At 42.6% G+C, this 14,366-nt stretch overlaps 1 long non-coding RNA gene across 1 annotated transcript in view; it reads right to left on the reverse strand.

Moving 5' to 3' along the window:
- Positions 1–855: 855 nt before the first annotated feature.
- The window catches only part of LOC128844015 (uncharacterized), a 50,652-nt gene continuing 37,141 nt past the window's right edge, over positions 856–14,366 (reverse strand). Inside the window, exon 3 of the long non-coding RNA XR_008446420.1 lies at positions 856–870. This is a non-coding gene — a long non-coding RNA (uncharacterized LOC128844015). The remainder of the gene's footprint in view (positions 871–14,366) is intronic.

A 14,366-nucleotide genomic window follows, 5' to 3' on the forward strand; every position in this document is an offset into this window, starting at 1 on the left:
AGGGTTTAAATGGATGATAATATTTTCCTCCCCAATAAATTAAAAGTCACTGAACTGTGGAATTTCTCTTCCATCCTATTACCTCCGGCTTCGTCCAGAAGAACCACCTTCTTTGTGTCTAAACCCATCTAAAAGTTGACACTCTACTTATCTACTCAACTGAACCATGCTAGTAATGCAATAATTTCCTTCAAACATTCGTATCAGTTTTATGTCCCTATCTTGGGGTTGCCTGCCCCTTTGAGGGGAGTCCAGGGCCAGTCTACCCATGACAAGTTAATTTAAAGGGAAAGAGTCTATCTAGGCAGCTAACTGACTAAGGAATATCTGGGCCTGATAAAAGGCCATCAAGGCTCAGTTATAGGGAGGTGCTGAGAGAGAGACAATTTCTCCTAAGAGAGAGTAACTCCAAAGTCCAGACCCCAAGAAGGAAGGCTGTGTCACATCTATGCCCATGGGGAGAGACTTAATTAAATCCTAAAAGAAATTTGAAATAAAGTAGAGTCCCCGCAGGGGAATTTTGTCTTACGGAGTTCTTAAGGGGTTCTTAAGGGGCCCTGAGGAAAAGGGAAACTGAGGCAGAGCATGCCTACAGTCCCATGCTAGGTCAGCATGGGGCACCACAGGGTAGATAAGTCCCTCTTAACTTTTAACATACAGTTTTTAAAAAATGAAGTGTGTGTGTGAGAATAAAATTTTGCTTATCACTGTAAAAGAGTAGCTATTGCACAGAGTCAAAGCACTGCATACAGCATTTCAAACTTCATTGCAAGTTTTCCCTCCTTCCCCACTACACCATGACCGATGTCCATCAATCCTTATTTGCAACATCACCTGCTGTTCCGATGCGAGGCTTCTCCTGAACAGAAACTGGAGCAAAGAACAGAAAAAAAATGTTTGTCATTGAACTGAACTGAGAAGAAGGAAGAGGAGAATGATAAGATCATAGCCTGCAGCACTTTGTTTATGAGAACATCCTTCCAGTGATATATGTCTGCACCAGGTGAAAGGATTGTGTCACCCCTAACATATTTTAAATGCCAGGGCTGTCATGCAAGAAGACAATGATTAACAAGTTTAAACAAAATGTGGTGTCCATGTAGTCAGTGTTATTTTCTTAAAGGTTTGCACTTGGTAGTATTGTGTGATAAAATTGTGTTGTGGTCTTCTCTAAAGGAAACTCTTCTCACACAACCTTAATCTTAATAACCTAGTTTGGATTGTAGGTGAATCAATAATGTTGCACATATGCCCATACATATCTGCCACAGGTTTTTCAGCTTGTCTATCTTATATGGCCCTGTTGCGGGGTGAAGACTCACCAGCACAGTGTCTCCTGCTGGTTGTCTCAAGAATTAGCTCTTTCCAGCCCGGAGCGCCCTGTGCAGGCCAGTGTCTTGCCTGCTGCTGGCCCCGTGTCCCTCCTAGACCCTGGTGACCTTTGCCCAGGGGTTCTGCCCACCACAGTATCCCCTCGGTCTGGGTCTCCCCTCCCAGGGGAACCCCCAACCCTCTAAGCCCACCTTGCCTCTGTGCCTACTGCCAGTCATCATCTAGCCCCCGCTCCCTGGGGCCGACTGCAGTCTGTAAACCACTCATCATCGGCAAGGGGGTTAGGAACTACTGCCTTTGCCTATCTCTGGGCTGCCCCTCTGCAGCCCCAGTACCTATTTGGCCCTTTTAGTAAGGCCTGCAGCCTGGGGTTTTTCCTGGCTGGAGCTCCCCAGCTCCCTCTGCCCTTCCCCAGCACTGCTCCATCTCAGGTACCCTTCTCAGCTCCCAGGCAGCCAGGTCCTTCTCTCTCAAGAAGCTAGAGAGAGAGTGTGTTTTAGCTTCTGGCCCACTGCCTTCTTATAAGGGTCAGCTGGGCCTGATTAAGCTGGCCACAGCTGTGGCTGCTTTCCCCATCAGCCTACCTTTTCCCCACTGCAGCCCTCTCCAGGGCTGCTTTAACCCCTTCAGGGCCGGAGTGGGGTGACCACCCTGCTACAGGCCCCAATTACCATAATACTTGAGTTTGTCAAATCTGTAATGTATTTATCCTCACAATACGCTCAGGATATTGGGAAGTGCTATTATACCCATTTTACAGATGGGCAACCAAGACATCAGAAAGAGATTAAGCCACTTGCCCAAGGTCACACAAGAAGTCTGTGATAGTGCTAGGAATTGAACCCAGGTCTTCAGGTATCACTAGTTGGACCATCCTTCCTTTCCCTTGTCTACATCACCTTCCTAGATAGCACCTCCATTGCTATTTCACAGAAAGGGATGGAGAGTTTCCCTCTATTGGTATTAAGTCCCCTGCAATGCAAAGTCAGTATTTGAATCCAAGGCATTATTGCGTTTACTTGAAATCACTCCCAGATTTTCTCTCTCTTTCCTCACTCATGACTGTATAGATCAGTGGTTCTCAACCAGGGTTACATGTACCCCCGGGGGTGCATCAACTCATCTTGATATTTGCCTAGTTTTACAACAGGGTACATAAAAAGCACTAGCAAAGTCAGTACAAACTAAAATTTCATACAGACAACATAAGAATGTAAACAATTTTCCAGTAAGTGAGCTGTGACACTTTTGTCTTTTCATGTCTGAATTTGTAAGCAAGTAGTTTTTAAGTGAGGTGAAACTTGGGGGTACACAAGACAAATCCAACTCCTGGAAGGGGTACAGTAGTCTGGAAAAGTTGAGACCCACTGATATAGATTACTTGGATTAGAGAATTAAGCAGGCATCTGTGGAACCACCTGCCAGACATTCTTTAATTTTCTGCTAGTTTTCAAAGAGGATGGGATATCTTGAAGTTGCTAGTGTGTGTGGCAGAGCTCCGACCTTGTCCCCGTGGGTCCCACTCTGCTAGGCGGTATATGCTAGCCACACGACCCTCCACGTAGCCCTTCTCTCTCTAGGGCCAGGGTTACAGTCTACTGAGCCCTTTTCATCATAAGCCAGCAAGGAGGTTGGTGAGAGAATTCCCACAGTCTCTGTTGTCCCTAAGGGCTTGTTTCAGAACAGTTGAGCCTCCTGTCCTGACTTCCCCTCCCAGGAGGTGTTCCTGTAGTGATGGGTTGGGGGGAACCCGGGCCCACCCTCTACTCCGGGTTCTGGCCCAGGGACCCTAATGGTAGCAGCTGTTGGCAGCCAACCTTTCACTGCCAGAGTTGTTACATTTCCCTGGGCCACTTCCCCATAGCTCTCCTGCTTCTCCCTTCTTCACCCTTACCAATGACTTGAGGGTATCTTCATTAACCAGCCCTTCAGCCGCACTTCCTCTCCGCTGGCTCCCCAGCTCTTCTCTGCCTGACTGGAGTGAGTCCTTTTATAGTATCAGAGGGGCCTTAATTAGAATCAGGTGGTCACATTAGCTTACTGGCCTCACCTGACTCTTTGCAGGTTAATTGGAGTCAGGTGTTCTCATGAGCCTGGAGCAGCCCCTGCTCTGGTCAGTCAGGGAACAGAAAACTGTTAATCCAGTGGCCAGTATATCTGCCTTCTGCTACTCTGCTGTACCCAACTGGCTTGGGTCTATCACAAGTGGTTTACATGGATTGAGAGTGGGCCACTGATGCTTTTCAATTGTATCAGTGTCTTTTCTGAAAATTGGCAAAAAAATGACATCACTGAATTTTGCCTGGTTTCTGAGCATTCACAATTTGTTCATGGTTTATGGGAAATACAGGTAGCCTGGAAATGTACATATTTTTATATAAGCTGGAAATAGAGCCACAAATTGTCTTGGTTGAAGAGATTTAACTCCTCCAATAACTGTGACTCGTCAGTTTCAAATGTGGTGCTGGGCTGCTAGTGGAGCGGCCTTTATTGTCACAAACAATGTATGCTGCTCTGTAGCTATCACCTCTCTGGCAGTTTTCATCACAGCCATTCACCCGATGAACAAAGGCGCTAGTCCCACCATCACCGTTATGTGGTTCCATAACATGACTCAGTGTCTCAGACTAACGGCCTGAGCTGACTCTTTGGAAGGACAGTGTACTCCACGTGATGCTGACTAGGGAAGCAACACCAGGACCCAAGTCAATAGCCTGCTACTGCAGTTCAGGAGAAAGATTTTTGGAGATAAGGAAAAAAAGCAAATGAGTAAAGCTATAGCCATGCATGCTACATGGCACTCAATGCTAAAATGACATCACAGAACGTTAAGAGAAAGGAAAACAGCGGCATTACATCTATGAGTGACACTATGACCAGAGTCAATGGAACCATCATTCAGTGCTATATTGGGAGGGAGCGGACGGGGGGACATTATAAGTGAGGGAAAAGGCTCGTTTGGATGGTCTGAGCATAGGATTTAAGAGCCAGGATTTCCTGAGACCTAATCCCCGTTCTGCTTTTGATATCCTGTGTGGCCTTGGATAGACATTTGAATTGCTCTGCCTTGATTTCCCATCTGTAAAATGGAGATAATACCTGCCTTACCTACTACACAGGGATATTATTTAAGGAGGGTTATTTAATTAACGGCTGTAAAGTTCATTGCAAACGGAAACACCATGTAAGAACTAAGTGTTATTTAATCTTGTGACCAAAAATGGTCTCCAATCTTTTTTAAGCAGAACATTCGTTTTTGTAGGGGGCTCAGTCACACACATGAATACTTACCTTAACTTAAGTCATCAGGAACCATACACTGCCTCTTTAAGAAATAGTTTACTTCTGAACCAGTAAATTTACTACACAAAGCAGCCATTATTTATGCATTCCTGCATATATGGCAAGGTGAAAATAATAGAATAAACATCATATACTTCATTATGATATCGGTTTACACTTCCAGGGTACACAAAAAGAGGCCATTTCATCAAGCTAATTGCCTGAAAGTAAAAGAGAGAGAACTTTAGCTATTAGTCTATTATGGGGCTTTTTTCTTAATCACAAATAGGGGCCGTGTTTCCCTAGGGGGATGTGTATTCTAATTTACAATTGAACTACAGATCAGAGCAATCAATCTTGTGCAGCACTTTTACAGTGTAATTGCTGCAACATAACAAATAAAAAAAAAAAACCTAAGCTGAGTTTCAGCTTGAGGTGGAGATATTTACCAGGCATTGGTTCATGGTGGGAGGGAGAGAGAGAGAGATGCCACAGCCATGAATATGCAATGAGGGCTCATTAGTGCCCCAGTGTTGCCATGACGAATGGCATTATCCCCAGACTGGTGCAGCCTAAACATGAATTTTATAACGACCCATTTATCATGACTTGTCACTTTTTTTTTTTTTTTACTGTACTTTCCACCGGCTTGCACACCTTTCACCATTATTACTTTAGAATCCCTTTCTTTCGCTATTATTTTATTTGGTATTGATTCCCGTCTTCTAAAGAGAAAGTGCTTGCAAACATGAACAAGCCAGTGGTGGTTTAAGATTAACTAGTAGCTTCCAAAGTTGAAGAACCCGTGCAAAATACGTAGGAGGTCTCTGCTCACTTCCTAGTGCACAAGTGTCCTCATTGTCACAAATATCAGCGCAGGTTAGACAACTTTGTCAGTTGTCTCTGCAGAGCAGTCCAGTATTGAATGAGCAGGGAAACAAATATCTTCTCATTCTGGTGGGTGTGACGCATTAATCTGTTTGGTTGCCCTGAGCATAAACTGAAAATATTCCTTCTCAGCCCACTCCACCTGTGTGCATGGTATAAAACTCTGGACCTCTTCTGTAGGATGACTAGGCACTAAATTTGGCAAACAGATAAAACTTCTGGTGTGTGCAAGTATGCGCTGGACACAGTGTCCATGTCATGACACTAGCATCCAGTGATCTAGGGCAAGATACATGAGTGAAATCTACAGAAAAAAGGAATGTTTAAAAATTAAAAGCAATCTGTGCTCTCTTGCCACTTCCCCCTTTCTCTCTTTTGATTGTTGCTCACATTTTACTATTGTCTCACACTTCGGCCCAGTTAACCTGTAGTTAATACATTACTACCTAAAAAGAAGTCTATGTAAATCAAAAGCTTGCACTGGTACTGCCTGGGCTGTATATGTTCGGCGGTACATAAAGGTCTTCCTTCTCCAGAGACATGAATCTGGCACTTTCATGGGCATTAAAATTCACTCTTTTTTTAAGTTGAGAACTGTATGATTATTATTATCCCAAATGCTTTCATTGCTAGGATGCATTTTTTTCTCTAAAGTGTCTCTGAACTTTCACATGAGGTTTCTGGGATATCTACCAGCATAAAAATCTATCTTTGTTGGGTTTTATACTCTTGCTATTTTACAAGGGTTACAATAACAAAGCAAATTATTTCACTTATTTCTGGGATGAAAGTTCATTTTTTCAAACAAGTTGTGGTTTTCCATGGTATCTGAAAACAACTCTCCTGAAATTTTATGTTAGGCTAGTCCAAGGGACATGGGTTCTTTTGTCATAACTCTACAACAATGGTTCTCAAACTGGGGCCACCGCTTGTTCAGGGAAAGCCCCTGGCAGGTCAGGCCGGTTTGTTTACCTGCCCCATCTGCAGGTTCGGCCGATCACAGCTCCCGCTGGCCGCAGTTCACTGCTCCAGGCCAATGGGGGCTGTGGGAAGCAGTGCGGGACAAGGAATTTGCAGGCCGCCACTTCCCGCAGCCCCCCTTGGCCTGGAGCGGTGAACCGCGGCCAGTGGGAGTTGCGATCGGCCGAACCTGCGGACACGGCAGGTAAACAAACCAGCCCGGCCTGCCAGGGGTTTTCCCTACACAAGCGGCGGCCCCAGTTTGAGAACCACTGCTCTATGAGATATTTGAAAATGTTAAAAGTCATCCAATATACCAGTCCAGCAATTTTTAGATTCAGAGATTGGGGCTGTAGCGGTCAAAGTCCCTATTCCTTCTGAAAAATCCCAGCTTTGCTATGATAGTTGTCATGACACCCACAGGCTTCACTAAAACTTTAGTTTGTCAAGGCAACAGTCCATTATCCAAAGATTCATCAAAGGTTTCCGTCTAGCATTCAACAGTCTAGGATTTGGGTGTGAGAAAGTGACAGGAATGGAAAGTTCACCTTTGAAAAGGTATGTTAGACATGTGGCACTCCCTGATATGTTAGACATGTCTCACGGTTACCTTGTGCTCCCCTAGTCTGTTTCCTGTATCCACCCGTGGCCCTTCATCATATAGACATATATTGTAAGCTCTTTAAGGCAGGGACTGTATTTTCTCCCTGTGGGCACAGTGCGTACCACAGTGGAGCCTCAGACCTTGATTGAGAGCCCTAAGTCCCACCATAATGCAAATGACAATGATGATAATGACTGCATTAGTTTAGCTTAAAGAGACTCAGCAAAGAGCAAGGAGAACTTAAAATGATTTTTTAATTAAAAACCAAACCAAAAACCAAACCAAAAGCAAACCCAGAAATGAATGTTAGTATTGTAAAAGGTGCTCATGAATGTAACAGCAGAAGATAACATTTTAATTTTAAAAAGAACAGGAGTACTTGTGGCACCTTAGAGACTAACAAATTTATTAGAGCATAAGCTTTCGTGGGCTACAACCCACTTCTTCGGATGCAAGTGGGTTGTAGCCCACGAAAGCTTATGCTCTAATAAATTTGTTAGTCTCTAAGGTGCCACAAGTACTCCTGTTCTTTTTGAGGATACAGACTAACACGGCTGCTACTCTGAAACATTTTAATTTTACTGTATTTTGTTTGTATTAAGTATGCATGTTGAGTTTTTGTCATAGGTGTCCAAATAGGCTTTTGCAAGTCTAAATATTACCAATTATTTACTCAGTGTCAGTGCTGATGGTACTTTACAGGTACAAAACAAGACAAAGTCTCTAGCACCTGGGAGCTTTATGATATTAAAAACCAGATAATTTGGTGACTATTGGCAACTGACCATTGCTTGGTCTGGATCATCTACTGGGGGGCTAAGAGGAGAGAACATTGTTATAAAAGGTGGAGAAGGAATACAATATATCCTAATATGTTTTTTCCTACAATTATTGTTTGGTCCTTTCTTCTTTTTTTAAAACTGATCATAATTATATTTAATAATCATGATCCATCACCAAGGTGGTGGTGGGTATCTCTGGAGTGGAGATTAATACTGGAAAGGTTTGTTACTGCTTTTAGGACCAAGAAAGCCATATTATGAGCCTATTGCTGGATCTCTCCACAGCATTTTGCTATGATCAATGGTAGAACTCTGCTGCCCTGTTCCAGAGGTGAAGCAGAGGAAGTTCCTGCTGAGATGGTTTTAATCATTCCTCACAGGCTCCATTCAGAGAGTTGTGATGGGCACCTGCTGTTTCACCTCTGTAGCCCTCACTTGTGGAGTCCCCCAGGAACTCAGCCTTTCTCTCTCGTCTTCTGCTCGTCATCTATATGAAGACAGATTTTGGAACATCATGGACTAACCCTGTGCAGATAACACCTAGCTCTATGTGCAGATAACACCTAGCTCTATGTCACCTTCATGTCACACACAGACAGCACAGTCTCTCCAGGCTGAGATGAGCAACTATCTGGAAGAGCAGGTGCGTGAAGATGGATCCAGAAAAGCCTGAAATGATACTTGCAGTGAGAGGGAAGTGTTTAGAAGAACTTGCCACCTCTGGAACATTACCTTCCAATGAGTGTTCACCCTCAGATCATTAGAACTCACATGGACTCATTATTTCTAGATCCCCAAATAGCTGCAGATGAGAAAAGGGTCCCTTTCTACCTAGGGCTGCCCAATCTGACTCCTGTCAGTTTTGGATATAGCCCCAGGGACCTATGTATTTGTGATTTCCAGACATCATTATTGTAAATCTTTGTACCTTGAAATGAAACCATTCTTAGTGGTTCTGAACATAGCAGCCTTTCTGACTGGCAACACAAGTCATAGAGAACTCATCACCCCAATGCTCCACTCTCTACAGTGGTTCCATGGGGAATACTGGGTCAGATTCAAGGCTTTGGTCTTCATCTTCAAAGATCCCTATGGAACCAGCTCAAGTTGCCTCATTACCCTACAAGAACATGACCTCCCACAACAGTTATGTTCCACTGGGACCATGGAGCTGTCAGCCTCAAGAGTGAAACTTGTGCTCGTAGGAAAAAGAGGTTTTTGAGTGACTGGCCTGCAGCTCTGGAACTCCCAGAAGAGATAAGGATGACCATGAACCTCAGTGTTTTCAGTCCAAAATGCAAAATGACTTCTTCAGTCTACCTACCCGTACTGATACTATGCATACCCACATACCTGTCCAGCCCCTTTTGATAGGGGAAGTAGGAGACAGAAAGAAAGGGATGTATTTTTGTGTACATACTTCACTATTTTGGGTAGGAGGAATTTAGATACCCTACTGATGGCTACCATATAAGCAATTAGAAAGACATATAAAGCCAATTTTAAAAGACCATCTTAGTTTAGAAGCTAGGTACCTATTTTTTTCAGTTTCAGGTTCACATCTATGGGTACCCAAATATTTTACTTCAAATTCTGCAATATCTCCTCATTTTAATGCTTTTTTTGAAAAAGGGTATAATTATTATTGCAAACTGTTCAACGGCACTTCTCTGATCTGGAAATGGCAATCATTAAAATAAAATAAAATAAAATAAAATAATTATGTTCTTTAATGTATTTGAAGTGCCAATTCTAAAAATCAGTGTGTGTGTGTACATATATATGTATATTTTTTTTCAAGTCAATACTTTAAATTTATAATAAGCATACTCAAATTTGAGGAGTTGGAGAACAAAACTTTCTTTGTTCTGTGAATATTAGCTTCCAGCAAACTTTCAGTATGTGCTTGTCTCAAACAGGACTTGGGAAATAAGGGTGGGATTTTTTTTTAAATGCACAGTATTGGCCTCACTCTATGCCCATGGAAATCAGTGGAGTTTTATTATTGATTTAAATGGGAACAATATTAGGCCAAAGCCAAGCACATTCAAAAATTCAACCCCAAAAGTATATCTTAATAAAATTATGTACAGATCTAACTTCCACCTGCCACAAAACCCTGAAATCAAATAAATGAACATTAAAAAAAAAATTAGTGACTCATTTACATACATTGGCAAATAGGATCTAAATGTTAAAAAAGCGAAAATCAGAGTGAAAATAATGGTATGGCTATATATAATGCTGTTCAATATTCACTGTCTATATTTATTAAAAAGAGAAAAAAATTAAAAAGAAGAGAATTTTCTATGCATAAAAATAATTCGAAATTTTAAGACTTACAAAAGAATTATTCACTGAGAACAAGTTTGCATTCACAGTTAAGTAACACTTGACTATTTGAGCACCTACACAAAAAAGAAAACCTTTTTGTACTTGTAAAACCTGCCAGACTTTCAGTGGAAATCTCTGATTTATATCTTTGATGTTTCCTTTTTATATACAGATATATCTTTGCTTTTAAAAATGCTTCACAAACAGCTTAGCATTTTTCGCAGTTGTTCACCAGCACCCCAAACTCAATGCCAGCCAATCAGATTGGTAATTCTAATAAACTAATTATCTTCTCCTCTTGATGCAGTTTGGTTGTATTTTAAATCTTCCCCCCGCCACACACCTTTTCCCTATTTGGAACCAATCACATGTTTATTCCCACTTCAAAAACAAACAATTCCCTCCCTCTTGCCCCCACTTTTTAAATGACATCTTCAGTCATTCATGAGTTAATAAAATCTCAAAGTCATCTGGGGATAGATAAGGAGAAAGAAAGAAGAGTATTGTACACATAATGACAGGCTCCCTGCTGCCCCTAAGATGTCATGGGTCAGCCATGTTAAGAATGTGTGTGCCCAATCATCTGCTGATTTTTATCAGCAAGGCCTCAAGCAGAATCTGACACGGGCCAGTTTGGGAGTTACAATGAATAAACAATGACTTCTTGGATTGTTGGCGGCTGTGTGATAGAGTGAGGGGGTTTATATATACTAAAACATGATGACATTAGCAATCAATACACCCATTACTGGACAAGTTATTGGACGAAGAATGCACATGTCTCAAGCTTGGTGCACTTTGAACATACGACCAACAGTGGAAATCCATGGTAGTAATGTTACTTAACCCCTCATGGGCCTGATATGCTAAATCTTATGTTGCCTTGAAGTGTCTCAGACCATGTGATAAAGGAAAGCTTGATCTGATCTATAATGTTAAAAAAGAAACAATCGAATAAACACCCCATTGTTGGAAGGTTATAATTTTCTATTGTGTTTCTTAGGACTTTGCTATAAAGGGGAAAGGAAAACAGACACATATTTTTTGTGTATGTTCCTTTGCTATTATAGAAACATCTCCCCTTCCTCTCAATCCAGCCCATGTCATCATCCTGCGGGACACTTTTGTGAACTCAGAATATCCCGTGTTTATGGGTTGTCCTCTGTTACTATGGAAGTGGTTGCGAAGATGCAAAATAGGTGTTAGAATTCATGCCTGAATCAGAGTAAAAATGAGTGTCTGTGAAAGATCCAATAGTTATTTAAACCACAAATATGCTTGGGGCTTCACTATGCAAGTTGCACAGAGCTCTGTGGTGGTTATGGTGGTGGTGGTGGGGTGCTGCAGAGGGTTATTCCCTCTTGGAGAAGGAGAAGCACAATCCATCCCGAGGCTGCTTGGTGCACCCTTGATGTATTATCCGTTAGGAGGGAACTGATAGCTCTGCACTGTTCCTGTGGGCTCTGAGCAGGGACAGAGCTATGGTCCCACCTCTTTGCTGGTGTTTTGCTTCCCCAGAAGGAGCGAAGACAGAGAGGCTCATGTTTGCAGGGTCTGCTATTGTACTTGGCCCTGGGACAGGCCATGTGAATGGGTGTGGGGGGGAAGAGTGTGTGTGGCCATTCCTATTTTCTGTGCATCCTCATAAAGGAAGATCTCTAACTAGCCCCTGACTCAGAGCCTGCACCTTTAAAATCATTGATGAACCACCTTATGATCCTCATAGAGGACTAACAGGGCATAAGGAACTCCTTGACCGCTGTATGAGGGAGGGACAGCAGCTGCTCCAGCGCCACTACTCTGCCTCCTGCACTAGTGAATGGAGAGTGGCAAGGAAAGACATGGATGGAGCCTGGGCTTTGTCCTTCCATGTGGCAGCCCATGCAGCTGAGCTGGTGCTGAAGGGGGAAGTAAGCTGCTTCAAGGGCTGGCACGGTTTACTTCTCTGTTGGATCAAGGGGGAAGCAGGTAATAGGAGATGCACGTTAAGACATATCACTGTTATAGAGCACTGTCATAAGAGCAGAGTCCAAACTGTGACATGGGCCAGATTCTCAAAGGTATTTAGGCACCTAACTCCCATTGTAATCAGTTGGGAGTTAGGTACCTTACTACCTATGATAAACTGAGGCTCTGAGTCACACTGGTCTAATCCACTCAGGGTTTGTGGTAATGTTGTAATCTGGTCTTTAGAGTTCTGTCTTTGGCTTCGGTGGGAGAGGGATCGGGCTCAAACACAGTGAGAAAAATCACGAAAACCCATTTCCTTTTAGCTAAAATATTTTTAAAGCTTTTAGTGGGTACATTTGAATGTTCTCCCCTACCTGAGAAGAAAGTTCTTCAAAAGTCTGAAGGTGAATTTGACTAGCATATGCCTGAACTACACTGCTACTAAATGGAAACGCTTCATAAAATGGCACCGTTACCTTACATTACAGTAAGTACTGTTTTGTCATGTTTATTTTAAACCCTTAATAAGCCTCCCTCTGTAATTTACAATTAACTTTTTGCCTCAAGGTAACAGCTACATTCACAAAAATAATGGTAATAGACTGACCTTGTTATGAATGGATAACAAGCTGGAAACAATATACTTTGTCACAGAGCATTAACTGTTACTGCTGAAATTGTAAATAATGTGTATAGAACCTGCATGTAAGTGGCTCCCCTTAAAAATATTGTGTCAATTAAACACTTGATACGTAATGTATTATTATGAAATCCATTTAAGTCCACGTATTCTAAGATTACACTCCCAGGCAGCGTTCACTTCTGGGCTGGCCAAAAAATTTTGCAAAGATGGTCTTGCACATTCAGTGGTGCATTTCTACAGCTACATTGTGAGGCTGGCTGTGGAATCTGATCCTAAATGTTTACAAGCTATATGGCCACTGCTGTTATTTGGACTGGTTAATTTTCTTTTTACCAGTTGTTATTACATGTAGTACTACAGTGTTCTACAGTAATGGCGTGAAACACTTTGGGCCCTGTTCTCTGATGCTTTGGGGCTGTTCTCTGCTGATGAAAAGCAGGCTTAAACCAATATTAGGGGCCACTGGAGGGTTACCCCCAGGATCTCTGGGAGATATAAGCCACCATAATGGCTCTCATACCATTCCTCCCTCCCAATCACTGGTGTAGAGGGTGTGACTCAGAAAAAGGGGGCTTTTTTAACACCTGGCTGATCTTTCCCTGTCCCTTGGGACTATTTGCTTATGCTTGAGGGAGTACAAAGTGGTTTGGAGTCACTGTCCTGCTCTCCCACCTGCAATGAGTGTTCATAAGCAGTAGCTTCGGTCTTGGGACTGCATTTCGCAATAGCAGTATGGCAGTGTTCTGGCTGATTACTGCTGGGCATTTACTATTTATAAAGGGAGGGATGACACTTTAGACTAATGCCCACAAATAAAGGGCAGCATGAAAACTACAAGTGCCGAGGCATTAAAATATCTGGTTGCCAGTAGTTAGGGTTACTAACTGGCGAAACAATCTCTGACCAGCTAGCATATATCACAGAAAAATAATTAGCTAGAATTTTACTGGAGTAACTATTGCTCTTCCTGAAAATAGTGTAAATCCATTGCTTTGGGCTTTTAGTTAAGCCACCAGACTAGCACTTGGAAAATCTGGTTTCAGCTCCCAGCTCTGTCCCAGATTCTCTGTGTAACTGTGGGCAAGTGTCTTTTTGCCTCAGTTCATCACCTGGGAAAATGGGAATCACAATCCTTCATTTTTCTGCCTTGTCTAGTTAGGCTCTTTGAGGGCAGGGACTGTATCTTAGAGTGTAGTTGTACAACCGGGCACAATGGGGCCTAATCGCAGTTGGGGCCCATATGCACTGCTGTAATAGAAGCTAATAAATAATAACGACCTGGACAAAAGAATGCACTCCCATCCATGAAGAAACAGATGCATTGCATGTGTAGGACGGGGCAAAAGTCTTTTCTGTCCATATTGGAGCCAAAATTTAATGCATTGCTAGTTGTTAAGGAACCCTTATACGTCCTTCCACCTGGTATTTTTTCCCTGGGTAGCTCTGGTTTCACCTCTGAAGTCTAGTCATATTAGTTGCTATGTATTTTGGTGCCATCCCTGTAAAGATGTGCATTTCTACTGGCAAGAAAGTGAAGGATTAGCAATGGGCAGAGGTCAAGTCAGTCAAGACTTTAAACACGTAGTCGGTT

This window comes from Malaclemys terrapin, chromosome 10 (assembly GCF_027887155.1).
Source record: "Malaclemys terrapin pileata isolate rMalTer1 chromosome 10, rMalTer1.hap1, whole genome shotgun sequence".
NCBI lineage: Eukaryota > Metazoa > Chordata > Testudines > Emydidae > Malaclemys > Malaclemys terrapin.